A 21,919-nucleotide genomic window follows, 5' to 3' on the forward strand; every position below is an offset into this window, starting at 1 on the left:
TTTCTCCTCAGGACCCCTACTATTCCTAGAAATAATTACTGGCTACGCCACTGCATCATATAAAAAAAAACAAGGAAAAAAGGTATAATTTAAGGTCTTTTATCACAGATTTTAATTATTTTTTAGTGATTCGATTATCCGGAGGATTCGATTAAGAATGATTCCTTTTCGAAAGAATAAATAATTCTTTATGTCCCAAACGTTATTCATAGCATATACAATCAAAAAAAATGTGGTAAAAGTTTTTTGTAAAACAACTCCAAATCGGTGTTGTAAATGTAATGCTTTCGGCGTTTTGTTATTTAAAAGTTTTGTTTCGCTCGACGTTTCGTCCCTGAGCCAATCCAACTCTCATTGGATCTAAGGAGAGATCTCTATGACAGGAACGATATCTTGCAAAACTACTACTTTCTTGCAAAAAAATGATGACATAACTCCAAAGAAACTTCTTCCTAGGAATTTATTTATACCATTTATTTATTCATGAAAAAACTCTCCATGAATTCATTAGGAATCTCACAAGCCGTACCCTGAGAATAGCAACAAAACTTTGCTGAAAATCTGCGAAAATCCTTAAAAAATCTTGCCAGAACCTTACAAGGACCTAAATCACACAGGTTAGCAAACAAGCAAACATATAATGAATTAAAAATAGCGAGCGATAGGATATAAACCACTTAAAACACACTAATTGTGTGACATGTCTTGCTTCGAAATCCGGACACTGAATAAAGCATGCTTCAAATCACGGACACTTCTGCTTCGAAATCCGGACTCTATGAAATTGCCAATAAATTCTGAGAATGCAATGGAAATCAGCGTAAAACAAATCTGACACGTTCTACAAACATCATAAAGCTATGATGCAATTAAAAAACACTTAAATGTACTGTAAAATCCAATTTATGAACTTTCACACAAGAAGGAACAGTTCACTTTTAGATGTGAACCTACTTGAAGCTTAGAGCCTCTATCAATATGTGTGTAATCAGTTAACGCTTAGAAATGAATAAAATTCGATTGAAGATGAACTTAATTACAGTAGAATGAGTACTACTTTTTTGCAGTAAGCATTCAAGTATATGATAAAGTTTGAATCTTCTGTTTTCAATAGAAGTAGAACTGAAGCGCGATTTGGATTCCGGAAGTTGAATCTATACTTTGATCAAGTCCCTGAGCGAAGATATAACTGCTGTTCTTGCTCAGCATGGATTTATTTGCATCCAATTTGAAAAAAATAACGTTGCGAGGCGTACACTTAAATTTTTTAATTTTTACTTGTTAAGGGTACATAATTGTAATTGATATTCATTAAAAAAAAGTTCATTTGATTTTTCGCGAAACTTTTATTTCTGACCCATAGTTGGCGTTGAGTGCAGTGTGAGTCACAGTTGTTGGGAACCGCCGCCATATCACCTGTATCTAGGTTAGGACGAGCGCTCGAAGCTTAGTTGTGAAGTGCAGTACGCGGTGTGTGTGCGCGGTGCGAAACAAAGGACATACCATAATGAAGTAGGCTCCGTTTTCATCGCACATGATTTTCTTTTAATTAAACGTGGAAGACTTTAATTTATATTTAATGAGCTTGGCACATTGGATGGGGCTAGTAGAGCATGGTTAAGGTGGTGGGACAAGTGAAAGTAAAATGGTGTAATGCGGGTACCGATATCCGATTCATGCTAAATATGGTCAAACCTATAGATCTCGACTTCAATCTCAAGATATAACACTTTAAGGTAAAACATCTCGGCATCCAAAGGCGGCCGTAAAATGACCGACCTATGCCTCTATTCACGTATCTGAATTTAAAGATATGTACTATAAAATTCTCAAAGTATTTCAAAATCCTTTAGGATTGTTTTCAACAATTCTTCTATGCAGTTTTGCAGAACCCATTCTGGAAGTCTTTAAAGGGACTTTTGAAATATATTTCACTATGCTCGTGTACTAGAGTCGACATAAGTTGTGTTCAAAAATTGAGACAAAACGTTATCAAACAATTATTGCAAATGAGGTTCCAAATTAAATTGTGATATTCTTTTTAGAAAAAAAAACAATATTTTATAAAATATATGTAAATGATGATTTGTGAAAAACAAGCTGAAATAAATTAAAGTAACATGTTTCTTGCATTTGAAGGGCAAAATAACCAGGTAAACAATAAAAGTCATCAAAGATACTACTTTTCATCTAGTGACTATTGAGCTCTTCTCGTGAAACGCATTCTTCGGCGTTCAATTAAGACCTGTTATTGCTCTATTGCCCAGCACGTCCAGAACCTCTTTCAAAAATCAACTCTTGTTCTAAGAAGGGCAAAAAAAGTTGTAGAAAATTAAATTACTTTGAAACGAAAAACATCGACGTCAGCTCATGGGAGCAAAAATAAAAGGAAAAAGAAATGGCTCTTAATAGAGGAAAAAACTTTTCCACTCAATCTGGGTGGTCCTTTGCACACAGGCAAGCAAGCATCCTGTAGCTAAACTGGGAACACGTTTTTAATTAATCAACTTCGTTTCAACGCCATTCGCATGCCCGTTAAGGACCGTTGCCTCGGACTCCTGGTCACACGGTAAAGTCACATTCACAATCAACTTACATAATAATGTAATAGGGGGGTCCAAACTTTACAACAGATCACTAACGGCACCGGACGGCATCCACTCCCCATTCACCCCACCGATCCACAGTGGTTCCATTGGTATAACTGCTTCGCAGACAGTTATGAATCAAAATTAAAAATATCATCAGAGAAAACAAAATCAATTATGATTTGGCCACCAAAACACTTTCGAGGTTGTTGCTACATGCAGTAAATTTAATTTCAAATATAGGTATTATTAAAAACAAGTTTTATTTTTATGTTTAACCTATGGGCGATACCACTGTAGCACCGGGGAAATTTTCAAAAGGGCGAGTTAATTGCTGTTACTACTGAAGTCGCTCATCGTCCAAGTTTAACCCAAGCCACGATGAGCTGACAAAAACTGAAGAGAGAATGGCCGCGATGGCAATAGTGAAGCGCCACTTTCGGTATAATAACTTCTGCAGCACCGCAGCGAATAATTTATTCGACAAGCGTTAGTTTCAGAAGCAAGAAGCAACCACCGAAAAATGTTCGTCATCATAGTCTCCTCATTGGAACATAGCTTACATTGCTAAGGTTTATCACTTTCTTCTGGGTCTGGGTCCACGGAAGCAATACAGCGATGATGTGCAAGGTGCTAGAAAAACCACTGCAAATTGTTTTACTGGGGAAAGCTGCGAAAGTTGTCTAGGTTTTACCGGGAAAATTATATTCCGTTGGTTGCGGTCGTGGCAGGTTGCAGTTGAAAGATTTCACTCGAATTAGATTCGTTTAAAATGAGAATGGTTCCCAGTTGTTTGTCTTATGCAGATTACAGTTCTAGAAACAAAACGACTGCAATTTGATAAGATCCGAATGCTGTAATAAGAGATAATTAAGAGTTCGTCTGATTTCAATTGAAATTCAGATCGTTCAGGATTTCGAAATCTTTCTCAAACAACAGGACGTTTTAGACAATTCTTTAGAGAGCATTAAAAAAACATTCGAACATGTAGTAAGTACTTCTTTTGAACATGAGCTTTCACTACATAAAGCAAACTGGCAGTGCGTATCGTACCTTCGTGCTGTGCATACACAGGCTCTTAGAAGTTTTTAAAACTTCCTAAATTAATATAACAGTGCTTCTCAGTACTTCAAAAACAGTACTTTTTAGTGCTACAAAAACAGTACTTTTCAGTACTATTTTTCTACTTTTGATCCCTTTACGATACTTGTTAGGACCCGCGCCTTTGATTTTTCGTTGGGCCCGTTGGCGAAAGCTAGCGGTGGTAATCCTTTTAAGACACCGTCTTGGGAAAAAAAAACCTTTTAGTAAATATGCCACTTCCTATTTCATTTTTTTTTTTGGTTGCAACCACAAACAAAAGGAAGGGTGAATCTCTGAATTCACTGCTTCCTTCCAAAAAAGTGGGGTTTGAAACTGTCACTAAATGTGGCAAGAAAAGAAGAAAGGTTGTTTCTCTGGAATGTGCACTTTCTTCCGAGAGTGAAATGATTATTGTTGATCATTGCATCAAAATAAGCAATCAGTTCGATTGTTTAAACAAATTTTCCAACACCAAATCGAAGCAGCCTCTAGCCCAGGCTTTTTGATTCAAGTGAGCAAGCAAAGAGTGCCGCTTATCGTGGTCAGTTGTTCTGAATTTGGGGGATTTAGGCAGGAGATCGTGAACTCTATTAGGGAAATCAAGATTTCCTTCCAAATCGCAAAGAAAGGAGACTGTCGCGTTTTGCTGGAAACTCTTAAAGATCGCGAACTTCTTCTCAAACATCTTGATGAGAAGAAGCACATTTTTTTTACATATGACGACAAAACTGGACGTTTGTTCAAAGCTGTCTTGAAAGGTCTCTCAAGTGACTATAAGAAAAAAAATAAGTCACCTGAAGAGATCAAAACTGGAATAAATGATTTACTTGGATTTTCCCCAGTCCAAGTAATCATTATGAAAAAGAGAACCCAATCTGGCATTGTTCGGAAAGGGCTTTCTCAAGAATATTATTTAGTTCACTTTAACAAAAAAGAACTAAATAATATTAAAGCTTTAGAAAAAGCAAGTAAATTTCGTGTACCTACAAATAAAAAGCAATACTCTTCAATACGACTCACTCGCAGAATTCCCAAAATCATAATTTTCCAAACCCGATTCAACTGTGCTGTGCCATTTTCCGCCGCATAAAGAAAACCTCGGATGAAAAACTCCTTGCTTATCTCATTCTTTCTCGTTTTGCTTCCCATTCCAGTTCCCACGGCGACCATCATCGGTGGACCAGATCTGCACGTGGACAAGGGCAGCACCATCAACCTGACCTGTGCCGTCAAGTACAGCCCGGAGCCACCGGCGTACATCTTTTGGTACCATCACGATGAGGTCATCAGCTACGACTCGAGCCGAGGTGGCGTTTCGGTGATCACCGAAAAAGGCGATGTGACCACATCGCACCTGCTGATTCAGAACGCTGACCTGGACGACTCGGGAAAGTACAGCTGCTCGCCATCGAATGCGGACGTGGCCAGTGTGCGGGTGCACGTGCTAATCGGTAGGTTCCATTCGTGACCGCCTTGAGGGTATCCTGCATCGAGGGGTTACTTAGAGTGAGCTATTTTTTCTTGGTGGAGTTCATGTTTCTCAACTGTCGTTTACCGTTAAACTGACCAATGCGTTCTATCCAGAGTAAACTGCCCATAGAATCATTATTGACTCATATGTAAAAAATAATTTTCATAGAATACCTGTCACAATTTAAAATTCATTCACATAAATTATTTTCATTTTGAAGATAGTTTATTTACTATATATTACGTAACAATTATGAGTCAAATTAGAAAGCTGAATATAATTGTCTTTTAGTTCTTGGAATATTTTGTAAACCAGTTTTTTTCACAAGAAATCGAAGCAATATTAATGAAAATTCATCATTGCATTGCACTTAGCTATTTGAAACATTTCTCTTTTATTTCTAGAAGAACTATAGACTCACGACCTATACTCAACGGAGTACTTGTGTGACCCTACACATTCGTTGAACTAAAAAATGTTACAACCGTTCTGTGTGGTTCTTCGTAACTATAAACCTTATTATTCATTAAGCTCCAAGATACATAATTGCTTACGTTTCAGGATCTTCAAACTTAATCCTTTCTTTTCAGAAGTTCTTTGATAATCTCCAACTTTTTTCTTCAATCCCCAACTCAGCAGAACACAATTTAATTTGTCTTAATAGACATTACCTTTGATTGAACTGGCTACAATTAAAGAACTTTCAAGAGATAGCTGTTTATGCCTTTATATCTTTCAAAAGTATGCTGGATAGTTTTATCCCCTAGTTTAACACATTACCAAGTAGAATATGATCATAAAAGTCAATAAGACAATTAGCTTTGTTCATGAGCTAAGAGATCATTTTTAATTTAACACTAAATCTCATATATACCATGCACACACAGCACAGTGGTACCGCCCATAGGTCATAAATCAATCTTTTACCTTTTCATGGATCAATTATGATCTCAAGATTGTTAAAACATAAACATTTATTGCGTTCCTGTATAATATTCATAGTAGGGCTATGAATGAAGGAGTGTATTTTTCATGTTTTAAAAATACGTTTAAAATTGAGCGATTTCAGCACTTTGTTTATTGTCTTCGCAAACCAAAATCAATTGATTTTTCAATCAGTTTAGATTACAGAACCTTAGTAAAGATGTATATCTATCACTTCCAATACATTTTAGAGTGTTCTGAGACATCTAGGAATCAGTATTGATGTGAGTAATGAGGATACAAATATACTCACTTGGTAACTACATCACTTTTTTTAAAGTTCGTTTTTGAATATGTTCTTAATCACATTTAATCAAACGTCTGCCATCACATGATCATGTTTGAGTAGGAAAATGAACCTTTGAAGGTTCTAGCTGCAAATATTTGCAAATAAGTTAGCAGCGTGCTTTTAAAGTTGTTAGTTTTTACCAATAAAGGCAATGATAAAAATATTCATAGATTTTTTTACATACCAGTATAATTGTAGCTAACTGGAATGAATGCACAAAATAATAAAATTTTCACTACTAATACTTCAATTCACTATGAATACACTTGCAACATTGTATTTTGATTTTATGAGTAGTTTTAGTGAGGGCGCTGAGATAATAAAATCCTAATATATACGTAATGGTGCAACAGCCATTCTAATATATATGACATGGCTTCCCAAAGTGTGGGAGAAACAACATGAAAATGTTATTTATTTTGTACATCAAAACAAGATTTTCAACGAAATTTCAGTATCTATATGACCAGAGCTAAAAAAATAAAATTGTGGGAATGAAAAGCATATTAAGAAGCAGCAATATTTTAACTAATAATTCATTAATTATTTCCTAGTTGTAAGTATTTGGAACATAAAGTTATTACATTAGATGACATGTTCGTTATTTGATTTTGATAGAGATTTGATGTGAAATTGGCTTTATTGATTAATAAATATTTCAAATATTTATTTGGTACATACATCTCCGGCACTCAGAAAAATGTTCAATAGCTTTTTATATCCACATACTAAAAAGTAGGCTTTTGAGCATTTGAAGCAACTCTGAGCAGGGAATCTTCTCAAGTTGAAAAAAAAAAGTAAACCAGATATATTGCTTTCAATGTATAGATTTCATGGTCCTTTTCAAGATATTAAATATTTGAGTTAATTTTGAACACGGAAGGAGAGATAATTGCAAAGTCGGTTTTATGCACATACAATCATTCACATAACAGAGCCTTTGCATTATGATCTCCGCATCCTAATCTAAATTTTTATACTGATATGAATAACGACATCAACCTCGATGGAGTTTTAACAGTCAAAAATAATTAATTTGGCAATTGCTCATGGTATTTGCCACCGGATCTTGAGAAAAATGATTTATGACCGCTTCGTAGAACAAATGGAACCACTGTGCACAGTTACGGATCACTTTGACGTTAAATATCGGATAACTCGCTCAAATCATACACGTTGACGTAAAATATATTTTTGCTTAGTCACACTATTTGTCTTCAACCAATTGTAATTTTAAAAACTCATATGGGACAGTTTGCTTTTACGGTCAGTTCATCGAAGTAAAAAAATGGATAATCACTCATTTAAACCACATCAGACATTTACAAAACCCCTCGGTGCAGGATCGCTGCACTCCTCCCCCTGTCACGCTTCATCGTGTATTTATTAACGCTCATATCAGTTCGGGCGGTTGTTTCAGGTGAACATCCGGAGGCCATGCAAACCGGAACTGCACCTCCCAGCAGCCGCCACGGCAATCCACCGTGGCGTTTACTGGTGGCGGGCTTCACATCGGCCATGGTCAGTTGGATTCTGCTGATTCGATGGCAAACAAAGAACGGGTGCATCTCTTCTTCGCTATCGTCATCTGTTGGCAGTTCGGTCTGGACAGGATATTCACTAGTGCGGTGCAGCAATCACCTGTCTTCGCACCACAGTTTATCGACAGGACTTCGGCCTGGACCTTCCGTCGATAACAACACCTGTCCAATCGAGTGCCGGTGCTGCAGGAGATGATAGACCGTTGTGAAGTCCTACTCGAAACCATCCATTCACAAGAAGCACCCCACCGGCAGCAATGGCGAAGGCGAGGGCTGCCAGTAGTAGTAAAAACACCGACAACACAACCGGAACAACGTAAGTTGAGTCCTTTGACAAAAGCGCGCCGCTCTACGCAAAGATAGAGAGAGAGCGCGGGATAGGGGACAGAAATAGGGTAATAAACAAAGAAGAAAAAAGCGCAGAACCAGAGCGCCATCGTCTTGTGTAGTGTAATGGAGTGAGTGTCGCATGTGCAATCAGACTGGGATGAAAAGAATGTGGATTAGGGTGTCCCAGAAAAAAATCAATGTTTAATAAGTCATGGTGCTCAACCCTATAATAGAAGATATGATTATTTATAGCATGTTTGTAGAACAATTGGACTCTCTTAAGATGAAGATGAATCGAAGCCAAACTTTAAATTTTCAAGAGCACAAATCTGGAGAACCGAACACCTGTTTTAGCTGAAAACTTAATCGATTGCTCATCCCCAGCTGGTGACCAATCGATTAAGCTTTCAGCTCAAACGGGTGTTCGGTTCTCCAGATTCATGCTGTTGACAATTTAAAGTTTGGCTTCAATTTATCTTTACCTAAAAAATCGTTTAGATGTTCCGCCAGATCGATTTATGGAAAATGGTCATTTTTGAATGAAAGTTGTCATAATTTTACGTTTTGTGCAGAAGTCTATTAAGCCTGTATTTACCATGAGCATTTTTAGTAGTTTATGCGGCTAAGTTTTTAGAAATTTTGGTTTTTCTTGCGACAAAACATTGAAAAATCTAGTAAAAATAAATTTTCAGGTAATTTTTTGATTGGTTCCAACATGTAAAATCTTTGTACTACAGCATCAACATTACCATTTTTGTGAAAAAGATCTTTTTTTTGTCGAGGTGCTGAGATCCATCCGATTGAATAACTGAGAAAAATATCGCATTCTCAAGATTTTGGCAGTGTATCCATTTTAGTAGTGTTAACTCCGACACAGTCATATTTGTAGTATCAAATTTAAAACACAATAAACAATTGGCTTGTTTAACGGCATCTAGTTTTTTTTTACAAATTCTGATTCGACATTGAAAATTGAACTAGAACCCGAAGTTACAGAATGTTTCGTGCCCTGGAACTATATTTGAAACGCGTATGGAAATCACTTTTGAATCATCCTTCGGCAAATTTTACATTGTCTACAGATTGAATTCCTCTTTTATCGTTTATAATATCAAAATCGTGATATTGAAGAGCAATACAATTGTGTTATATTTCGAAAAATGAGTTCTTTCGATGAAGCTAAAAAAACTGTAACCTATTCATGGCCAAACAACTCAATTCATGTGTTTGGTGTTTTTTTAATAATATAAATAAAAAATAATACGAGAAATCCAGAACTTTTGTTGGAAACTGCTGACCTTCGGAATATGTTTTGAACATTTTACTGAACTACGGTAGGTGTTCAAAAGGACCCTAACGAAAATTGAAAAAGAAAAACGTCAGTATTGTGCAGTACCGACTACATATTGTGTTTTTATTATTTACTAGTGGTCCCGGCAAACTTCGTCTTGCCATCAAGTAGGCTGTTGAAAAACGCTTTTGATCATCCCATATAAAATGACAGTTTCGTTCGCGCTCGTTTTTTCAACTTTCCCGGTGAATATCCTGGGATTTTTATACACACGAACACGTCGGAACCCCTGACGAACAAAACTGAGAAAGAATCATTCAAATCCGTTGACCCATTCGTAAGTCATTTCGTGACATGCAAACACCATTCCATTTTTTATTTATATAGATTACTCAAATATCGACAATTACACAGCGTAAAAAAAATGACATTTTTGTTTGTCTCAAAGATCAAAATATGTGTCTCTACTAGATTTGAGGCTGATGAATCTGATACCGTTCTCAGAAATGTTTCAGCACGTCACAATTTTCAGCTACAGATCACTACAGCTACAGTTTTGAAAAAAACTGTTTTTATTGGAGTTCACATAAATATGAAAGTATGATTTATAAAACTTTTTTGTGACCTTATCAACCAAGCATGCAGAATGAGTTTTCAACTTTAATTTTAGATATAATTTGGATGAAATTGCATGATTAAATTTAGATTAAATCGATTTTATTAACATGCTTGTCGTCTCCATACAAATTTCTTAGTTTCTCTTATATGAAAAATAAACAATACTTTTCAAAATCATCAAAAAATAACTTTTGATCGACGAAAATATTATGAACTTTGCTGATAAGTATTGTTATATACATTAAGTTTGAATTTTAAAGCAAACTAACTTTGGTTTCAGAGCAGAATCACCTGAACCTGGGAGGGAGGCACAGATACTACACACGAAATATATAACAACGTTTGTTTGAACTGCAAGATAACTCCAGCTTGCCAACAGTAATCAAGGCAGGCTTGGGGAAAATTGCTAGTTTTCTTTCGTTGTGTACTTTTTATCTTTCCTGACAAACATGGAAAAAGGGCCACAGTGTTCTATGCACTAAATATTAATTTTCATTGGAATAAGTAAAACGATGCGTTTTTCAATGCTTTATATTCAATCAGATTGAAAAGTGCTCACGTGACATTACTTGCATTGTGTGCATGAATTGATTTTCATTCAATTTGTGTCACTTTTGATCAGTCTTCCAAAACCATCATTGTGCAAGAAAGATTTAAAAAGCATGCCTTGAAAAATTTCATTTCCTAATGATGAATTTCAATCCTCGCATTTCAATGCTCCTATGATCATTTGATCTAGAATATTGCATCATTGATGCAAATCATTTCAGCTGATCTGGATTAGAACGTTTTTTGTCGTTTGGATATAGCATCACATGATTTAAAGTGATCGCTTTAATAAATAAATGCTACAGAAACTTTCTGATATCCGAATAACAATCCCATACGAAAGAATAACTTTTTTCGACGGAAGAGTATGTGTGATAACCACGCTTTTTTTAGGAAAGTGTCTAGCAGGGAGAACATCAAGAAAGAATAATTTGAATGAAGTGGGTAGTTGCTCATAAGGAAGCACCTTGTTGAGTTCACCATGTAATCTTACAATAAATTGCCCATGACATCTTGGTAGCGAAATCTGAATCGAACATAGCCCCGTAAAGATTTCTGGGATGTGGAGGAGTTTTGGTTTAAGATTCGATACATGTCATAAGAGGGTAGTTTTAGGTGAAAATGTCGCATGTAATAACTAAGTGAACTGTTCCCGGAAACGACGTATAAAAAACTGATTAGTAGTGGAATAGATGCTTTCAATCGTCAAAAAGAGCTGCAGAGTCTAGTCGCATTCAGTTGAAGGTAGAATGTTCTCAGTTCAAAATTCCCAAATTGATGACGGATTCTGCCCCCTTAAAGCTCGCTGCACGAAATTCCCAATGTTGTCAGTATAGGCGGGGTAGTAAAAAAATATGCTCCATATTGCTCCTGATAGAACCAATGGCCAATGGCGAAGACAGTCGGATTTAGGACAGTCAGATTAAAACGCTAACCGAAAAACAGACATGAGGGAAATTTTTGCAATAAGATTAAATTTATAGTTCATAGTAAAAAAAACACTTGGAGTGAAAAAGCACTTGCTGGGTATGAAGATTGTCACTGGGTTCGGTTGTTTTTGGGGGTTTAGGTTCTCATCGGACAAGCCTCGACCAAATGTAATGGGACTTTTATGACAGAGTCGTTTATCGTTGGCTTTTGTATGCCCGTACCATCCATTGGGTGTTCTCTATAAGAAAAAAAAGATCAACAAATAAATTCAATAAAACCAAATAAACTAAAATTTCGCATTATAAAATACTCCACCAGTTTCCAACAATGGACATTTGCACCTGCAGACAACTGCAGTCTGACAGTTTTCAAATTTTTCAACCACGCAATGAAACGATAATTGTATGGTTGCTATGCCTACTATCCATATTCGCCCAACGGAAGGAGCTAATATTTTTCTAGATCATTGATGCAGTATTTTCTCGAAATGATAGGAACAAATCAAAGCAATGCTGGATTGGGATAAGAGGAGTGTGCATTTTCCTTCTCCCTGATTTATAGATCAAAGCAACGTAATGCAAAGGAGATTTTGAAGACTGCTTTTGATGAAATGCGAATATGTGTTTTAATCAGTTACGCGCTTTTTCCATGTTAGTCCAATGTTTGAGATCTGAGCTCACAGAGACAGTTCGTGACAGCGGAATTCCGGCTCACTATGACGTACATAAATTTTGTATTGATTTCTCCCTCCCAGACCTGAACATTAAATAGATTTGTCTCTGAAAAACTAAATATATAAGATAAATTACCTAATTTAGCTGATACTATTCGGAAAAATTGAGAAAAAAACAGCAGGTCAAATTGTCCCATACTGAAAAGTAACCGCATATCGGTCCCACTACAGATTTTCGCACCTTGTAACTTAAAAATGAACCGTGTTTTCATCTTTTTATTTTTCTAGGAAAGATGTTGTAGTAAAAAAAACACATTGTGAAAGTTTCATTATGATTTGAACATATCCCAATCCTCTGGAATTATTTGAATATTCGTATGTAATATTTAAATATTCGTAATAAGCTTAATAATTTGAATATTCGTATGGAAGCTTAACAGCCCATTTTCTAAAAGCCTACTTTTTCAGATGGGACTGACTTGCGATTCACGGCAGTATACCTGAAGGAAACTTGGGGCAACTATATAAATAAGTAGCGGATGAAATTTCAGGGAAAATTTTAGCAATATTTTCCGTAATAAAGTATGCGCAATTATAGTTGTCGTTATAGAATGTGCACAGAGAAAGCTCAAACAGAATTCCGTAGAGGAAATTTTCGCATCATGGAGCACCTAACGAGTATAAACCAACGCAAAACAAACATGACAGACTTGCGAAAAGACTTGGTGTGAGTAAGTTTGTACCACCTGCTAGGAGAACACACCAAAAGGAATAGCAAAAAGTTCGCGAACATTTACTCGCGAACAACCGAACAAGGTGTGATTTATTGTGGTTTTGACAGATAAAATAATTTCATATCCATCAAATCGATAGTAAACTACCAGTTTGTAGTTGAAAATCAGAAATCTCGAAGAGGATATAGCTTTCATACCAAAAGCGCAATTGACTCTGAACAGTTCCGACGGCGCTCAAGAATCACTTTAGCTTCGGAGTGATTCCAAGCAACAGCACCAAAATTTGGTAAATTTTTTAATTCATTTTTTTCTATTGAGCTGAAACTTTGCACAGTTTTCCAGTTCCATCTAAATCGTCATTTTCCGATATCAAATCTTCAAGTTGAGTAACGACTAACTTTTCAAAAGGGTGTATGTGAAAATGGTTCAAAAATATTCAAAAAGCTGCACAGCAAAAACGGTTTGTTCGATTGTTAGACAACTAAAGAAACAAAGTTAGACAACTAAATAAAGATTCCAAAAAAAATACACACAGCAAAAAAAAATTTTTTTTTGCATTAAAAAACATCATTTTTGTCACAAAAACTCAAATATCTCAAAACCCTATCGGAATACCAACGTAATTTTTTGAGGGAAAACGGTCCATTATATTAGCTATCTACCATAAAAATTTGGTGATGGTAAACCAATAAACAAAAAAGTTATGACATTTCAAACATGTCACAATTTTCACATTTAGTAGAAAAAAACAAATTTTTTTCGGTGTAAATTATTACGGGAACCGCAGTTTGTTGCTGATTTTATTGTTAAGGGCCTTGCGTGAATTAAACAAGTCGTTTTCATGTATTCATTAGTATTATGTATATTATATGTATAAATATTATGTATATGTATAAATATTATATGTATATGTATATATGTATAAATTAAAATAAATTAACAGATTACACGAAAATAAATTTTTTTTTACCAGGATATTTTTTTTTAGAGTATGATCGATGAGTTTCTAAATGTTATATATAAACTTTAAAAGTTTTGGATTTGGGTATGCGTTATGAGATCATGAAAACATTTTATTAGTACTTATTTATTTATTTATTGTTATTCAATTTTTTTACAATATCGAACACTTTTGCATCATTATCAGTACAGTTCGAGTATAGTTTTGCTTTAATTTTATTTTCTGACAATGGAATGAAACAGTGAAATTTTTGGGTTCCTTGGATCGTTTTCGCGTTATTATATTGCTCGATGAGCTCTGATGCCGTTAATTCGTACTCTTCAGTAGTAGTAAAACAAAATGATAATTTTGTTAAATCTTCTTCTTTTCTGCGATTCGCCCAATCAAATAGTTCTTTTGCAGTTTTAATTGGATGCTCACGTTCTTTGGCTAAACTTGCTCTTGTGGCCAGGCGCTTTATGGTTCCTCCAATAGCATCACAAGGACCTTTGCCATGTGACGTAGCAAAGAAATGCCATTCTGCATCAATTCCGTACTTTGATTTAAATTGACATAGGCTCGAAAAATTCTTACGGTTTTTGTACTGCGATGCTGCTCCAATCAGACATGAAATATATCTTTCTGATTTCTTTATCCTTATCAACGCGTAAAAAGTTAATCATTTTGGCAATGAACAAATTTACAGATACTGAGTCGTGTCTTAAATCTTCGGAAATTACAATAAAACTAAAATGTTCAATTTGCGTACTTCCATTGAAATAAATAACGAATGGATGAATTGTAGCTTGTTGTACGTTCCAGTGATGGGACTGCACTTCATCTTGCAATACAAAGCTATAGTTTTCAGAAAAATCACAAATGACTAAAAATTCACCATCTTGTAATGTATTTTTCGTATTTTTTAAAAAGCGGGATGGCTCTGTTTTAATAAAGTCGTGAGGAATTAAACTTTCTAATTTCAAGCAAAAAAATGACACAAACTCATCTACAGGTTTTACAATAGTTTCTAGGTCACACCTATCCGTGGTCACCCATTGCTCAAATGATAACTGATCAATATAATTTTCTTCAAACTCAGCGAATAAAGTATTTTCCAATGATGAAGAATCTGGACAATCCGAACAAGATCGTAGATAGCAATTTGATATTGTATTTTCACACAAAAGACTACCAGTTAACATTTTAATATCCTTTGATAAATTGATTCTTTTCAAACTATGTAAGATTAGGTTAATATTTTCGTGTGTTGTGCACACACAAACATTATGTGTTCCTGAATTGGATAGAAGCTTGCATTGCCTTGGACGAAGGCTTGCAAATGAGGAAAAACCTACCTTAATATTTTCGTTAATTTCCTTGAAGCGTGTATACGCTTCTTGCAAAGTAGTCATCATTAATCGTTCTCGGATTGCTTGACGCTTTCCATCTTTTTTTACAGATACATAATCTTTTTGGCCAGGCATAGCTCTACTTACTTCATCGTCTTCAAAATATTGAATTATTTTTTCTTTTGTCTCATCTGTTAATGAAGTACTCGACCTAGCATTTTTGGTTGCAAGACAGTTATTTTTGAATTGTTTTGCCTCTTTTGCTGTATTTCTATTGGTTTTGAACTCATCAATGGCGTCTTGAATAGACCACGAGCTTGGCAGCATCGACAAAATCAATAATTTTTCTTTCCTTGTCGTGGCTAGATTCGAGAACCTTTCCTTCATATTCATAATTACCTCATCGTAGTCTGTATTTCCCACATCCTCAGGTCCTAATTTGAAGAGGTTTCTTCGTACAGCTTCGTTGATTTCACGGTATTTTTTCTTGGGATAATTGACGTAACCCATCTTCGTCCATTTAATCGGAGTCACTTTTATTCCAGCTATCCCTTCGTTGAAGCGTTCGATGTTGACCTTCTGGATGCACTCATCTTCTGATTGATTTGTTGAAACAGATGTCGCTGATGGTACCGTGGCAAGACTATCTGCACTTGGTACCTCTGGTAACTCCTCAGTTGTTGTCGGTGCATCTAGTAATTCCTCAGTTGTTGTTGTTTTCGAACTTCCTGCAACCTGATCCACCGATGATGTACAGATTGCCCGTTTGTCAACGTTTAAACGGCAGGACGTACAAATGTAGCTCTTTCGAACACTTTTTTTCTGCAAACGGCCTGCAACAGTTGAGAAAGCGACTACTCATGTTGCTAGATTTTAATAAACAAAATCACTTTTAAGTTTTTACTGACTAGTTTGGTGTCGTTTGCTTGACTGAAGAAAAATTTTACAATTAAATCTTTTATAACCATAGTGGTAGTATATTTTTAGCTTTTTCGTGAGTATGTTCATGGTATGTACCTATCATGTTTTTGATGTTGTTGAAGTTACTCGCTTTCTCCCAAATATGATTAACAAAGTCTATTCGCTACCAAGGCGGGTCTATACCCAGGTGTAATCAGATTTTAACTTTGTGGAGAAAACCAGCGCCGAGAAAACCGACCTGCTTTACGTATACTAGATCACCTGGGTATAGACCCGCCTTGTTCTCTACGAGGTAAACTTTTTGCAGGTAAACTAGTCGTATACCTGTATAGAAAACTCTTTTTGTAGCTTTTGTCTTCAATATTAGATTTCTTATAGGTTTCTTTTATCAAAAGGTTTCAACACTATTGAGAGAATTTTTCTTCAGTTACGTACAATAAAAAATATGACACTATCAAGACTTTAGATCACAACACTGGATCGCGTCTAACTTTCTAATAGATGCTATAATAGTTATGAATAATTAAATAAAATATCATGAAAACAACTTGTTAACCTCATGTGGTACCCTTAACAAAAAATTCAGCAACAAACTGCGGTCCTAAAAAAAATTAACAATGAAAAAAATGTATAAAATTTTCACTAAGTGACAAATTTGTGAAATATTTGAAATGTCATAACTTTTTTGTTTATTGGCTTACCATCACCAAATTTTTATGGTAGATAGCTAATATAATGGACCGTTTTCCCTCAAAAAATTACGTTGGTATTCCGATAGGGTTTTGAGATATTTGAGTTTTTGTGACAAAAATGATGTTTTTTAAAGCAAAAAAAATTTTTTTTAACTGTGTGTATTTTTTTTTGGAATCTTTATTTAGTTGTCTAACTTTGTTTCTTTAGTTGTCTAACAATCGAACGAACCGTTTTTGCTGTGCAGCTTTTTGAATATTTTTGAACCATTTTCACATACACCCTTTTGAAAAGTTAGTCGTGACTCAACTTGAAGATTTGATATCGGAAAATGACGATTTAGATGGAACTGAAAAACTGTGCAAAGTTTCAGATATTTTTGAAATGGTCGATCAGAATCGACTTGCATGCCTCCGTGGAATCCCTCTTCGGTAACTCGTGAGCACGACAATTGCGAGTAAATCAGTACTCTGATGTTCACGATATCCGTCGTTTTTCAACCATTTTCCATGTTTTCTGTTACGAACTACAAATTATCTAAATGTTTGATAACTTTTTAAAAACTTGTGCGAAAACTATTGAATTTTAACAAAAAAAAAAACACCAAGACAACAGTTGATCTTGCAGGAAATCTATGCGTCGAATCAATTTGGTATCTTCAACGCATTTTTTTCCTTAACATTTAATAAACAAATGTGCTGAAGACACCAAGTTGATTCCCAGACAACCAGGAGTCGCATCAAAGATCACGTAATAACTCGTTTATTCATACAAATCAGTCCAAACCCGCAAAACACGGTGGATAAAATCGTCAGATTGATGACTTCCCTCGCATAAAACGCTTTTTTTCTGAGTTCATTTGTACATTTTGTTTCGTCCCGTACACTCGTACAAAGTAAGTCGAATCAATCCGTAGCAGCTGTCAAACTGACATTTGTTATCATATGTTAAGTCGCATAAGATCACAGGTTAGTTCGGTATAAAATTTATGCACTCGCATTGTATGCTATTATTCATCACATAATATATGCACGTATATCGCCTCCACTTTTGTACGTAGAAGGCCTTTTCGCGACATCTTATAAATGAAATGTTGCACGTGCAAAGCCTCCAGGTGATTTCATTATACGTACATTTTGGTTGTCTGGGTTATAAGCATACCTTTTTTGCTAGATCACTTTTTGTCTTGGAGCATTTTTAATGTTAAAATTCAACCTATCTGTAACTTTCAAATCAATAGTTTTTGCACATATGTGTTCAATATTAATAAAATATTCGTCACAGAAAAAATGAAAAGAATCGGTTGAGAAACGACGGAGATATAGCTATCTAAAGTTGAACATTTTGATTGAGAAAACGGCGTTGGTGCATTTTATATGTCCGATACTGTATATAGAGTCAGTGACAAAAGTTAGTAACCAGTTTTTCTATACAAATTTCCCAAGTTTGGGGGGTCTTTATCTCAGCTTCTGGTAGTTCAAATTGGATAAAATTTTAATGACAAACTACAAATAATGCATTACCTGAACAGAATTAATGAAGATTCTACAAAATTTTTCCTTCAGTGGATGTGTTACATTACGTCAACGTTTCAAAGAGTTTAATAAGGTTGTTCTAAGACAAAAGTAAGTCACTTAGAGATTTTCTAATTTATTCAGAAACGGTAAGTTGTGGATGATTGGTTTGTTTTGTAAAGTTGTTCATTTTCAGATGTTACGCAAATTTGCAGAACATACCAACCGCCATCAACTTATTAATTGAATAAAAAAATCTCTTGGTTATTTACTTTTGTCTTTGAACAAACTTTTTGAACTTTTTGGGAAAAAACTGGAACGTAGAATTTTACTACAAAAATAACTTTTGGTTTTTAAAGTCTGTCATTATAATTTCAGCCGATTCGGACTACCAGGAGCTGAGATCTAGAGTCCAAAACTTGGGAATTTTGTATGGAAAACGACAAATGGTTTGTCACTTACTATATATATCATATACTCAACCAGCAATAATTTAGGTCAATATATTATTCCAATCTTTTTCATGAAAATATTCGTTATAAACAGGGTTCTGAATTTTCGTATCAATGATGCGAAATCTACGATTTTTCGCACGTAAGGAGAATGCTTTTTTCGCTTCCTCGCGTGAACATCTTTTATCGCTCACACTAATTTTCCCTGGAGCTACGATGGAGGATAACCGAAAATCATTCTACTCTGTGGATAATTTGTTTTTCACTCCATCATATCTTCGCTCACCAACTGCTCCCGAGAATTATCACAAGGCAGCTGATCGCTGAAAATTGCTGTGAGGGATAAATCCATTATCGTGAGAGTGAGTGAGAATTCGGAAGCCTGGTTATAAATAATGCTTTTGGTTAGATGTTTTAGATTTTAAAAACACAAGAACAATCAATATTACTTATATAAAAAATAAGCCAACAGTATAGCGTTTGAAAATTTCTGCACAAAACGTGTAAGTTGATAAGAAAATATCATTTTTCATAAATCGATCTAGAAGAATCTCTAAAAAATTTTTTTATAGTTGATTTGTTACACAAAAATTCTAAAAACTTCAAAAGCAAATTTCTCATACTAGGGTTAAGCACCATGACTTTTCGAACGTAGATTTTTTTTTTCAGGGACACCCTAGTGTCGATATGCTCACAAGTGTTTGCGTTCGTTTGGAGGTGGAAGAGGAAAAATGTTTACTTTTTTCCCACTCCTGTCGATACTAACGGCCGCGTGTAGTAGATGGAATGGATGCAGATAAAATGAATTGGTGCGAAGCTCTATAGGAACCTGCTATGCATAGAGAAAGAGAGATACAGCGATTTGTGTTCACAGTTTTGAGTTATGCAATGAAGGTACGAGTAGTGCAATAAAGTTATCCAAAGTGCATTGGAACGTGCTCGGGAGATAGTGGAATGGAGTGTGGCAAATGGAGCAGACTTTCTTTTTTCCGATGGCGTTACAGATTATGCTTGAATGAATTGCTTGACAGTTTTCTGATTTTGATTTGATGTTATCAAATGCAAGATACGAGTCACTCAGTTTTAACCAAATAATTTACCAAAAAATTAATTCATTGTAGTAATATGATTAAACCAATCACACAAATGATGAATTGAATAGTTTTGCTTTAGCCTTTTCATATTAACTTTTTGAACTGTCTTTTTTGTTGGTTTTGCAATTAATATTTATCTATTTATTTTCATTCAGAGTGTTCTTTCAAACATAATCACCACTATAAAAAACGCCAAGGAAGATTGTCCAAACCACCACCATTCATAAGCACGACGGATAACTTACGCATGAATGCCTTTAAATTTCCGAAAATGCCTTCGAAAAACTATTGGCATCGAGCAGTTGTGATGAGTAATTGATGAGATGAATAATATTGACCATATAAGCTTTGAAGAATGTTAAATGAAAGGTCACCATATAATGGTACGAAATGTTCTATGAACGCAATGGAAATATCTTGTACCGGTAAGGAAACACGAAAGCACTACAAAACGACTAATATTTTTTTTTTTGAATGCAAACAGAGATATCGTACACATCTAAATGAAAGAAAATATGGAAATTTAGATAAAGTAAAACAAATTTTAGCCTATAAGTATAAACAATAAGAAATGATATTTGGATTAGTGATAAATGATCGCGAAACATTTCATGAAACTGCATCCGTGTACATTTTTTTTTGAGAACCTATGTATAGAAACTGTACATTAGGGATAATGAAAGAAAAATCAAATAGGAAATTTTATATAAAACTGTTCCGCTCGAACTGGGAAGGTTTTTGAAAACGGAAGAGTCAAGTTAGTGGAGTTGGTATTGGTTTTAAAAAAAAAATCTGTAAATAATGCACAAGATGAGGATGCAATGGAAAATGTAAAGCATTTAGTGTTACGTTTACAGCGCAGAATAGTGTAATTCAACGAAAATTTAAAAACTGTTATTTTAATGTAAACTCACGCTGACACACAACCGAGAGAATCGGAAACGATCAATCTAATTGCATTGGTGAAACGGTGATCTAGAAGGAGGAGAACTACAATCGTCTGAATACTTGCAGCTCATCTTCGAATTCAAACTAAGCCATACAAATGTATTCGTTTGTTGAAATCATATTCCTGAGTGATTTCTGTACGGCCTGGTTCAATTGTCATTCTGGAATTGAAAAAAAAAAAATAATATGGCGAAACTATTACTTCACACGCAGTGGATTCCACTGTATTTTCCATAATGAGATTGCCTTTTAACTGTATTGCACTCTTCCAAGGCACTGTACCGAGCAAAGTGTCGTAGCCTCCAGCTTATGCATGGGCGAAAAATCCGTTGTTTCCAATGGTGTCCGGAATCACACATCCTCTGCCTACAGATGCATAACTGCCGATTGGCATGCGCGGAAAATAAATAACACTGTTTGTGTAATGAGGTGTGAAGTGGGTTTCTCACTTCAAGTTGCCGACGTAAAATCCTCCAGGCGGCCAGCATAGGCTCTACTAGGAATGAGAAGTTGTATACGGCAATGCAAATACGTAAGTATAAATAGACACTATGGCAAACCGTTGCATATCTAGTTTTAAATTGACAATCAATACTTATTATGCGAGTATCTATAAGGAGATTCGTAAAATGGGTTATGTTGTATAATGCTGGTAGGTTTGACAGAGCGGATCCTGATCATGACCTGATGTTACTTAATTAACATTGATCAATGAAGTAAAATGAATGCATGATGTCATATTATTGATTTATGACTTTACGTTAGAAGAGATTATTTTTTATTATAATTGAAGGCATTGGGGTCTTATTCAAAAAAAATTTAAACAGCATTATAATGTAACATTACCTACCTTGATATCTTGATAGCTACAGCGTAGCGTCAACTAATTGTCAGGCGTATTGTAGAGCTCCATCTTCGTCGGTCTTGGGC

The sequence above is a fragment of the Aedes aegypti genome, chromosome 3 (genome assembly GCF_002204515.2).
Source record: "Aedes aegypti strain LVP_AGWG chromosome 3, AaegL5.0 Primary Assembly, whole genome shotgun sequence".
In the NCBI taxonomy this organism is placed as follows: Eukaryota; Metazoa; Arthropoda; class Insecta; order Diptera; family Culicidae; genus Aedes; species Aedes aegypti.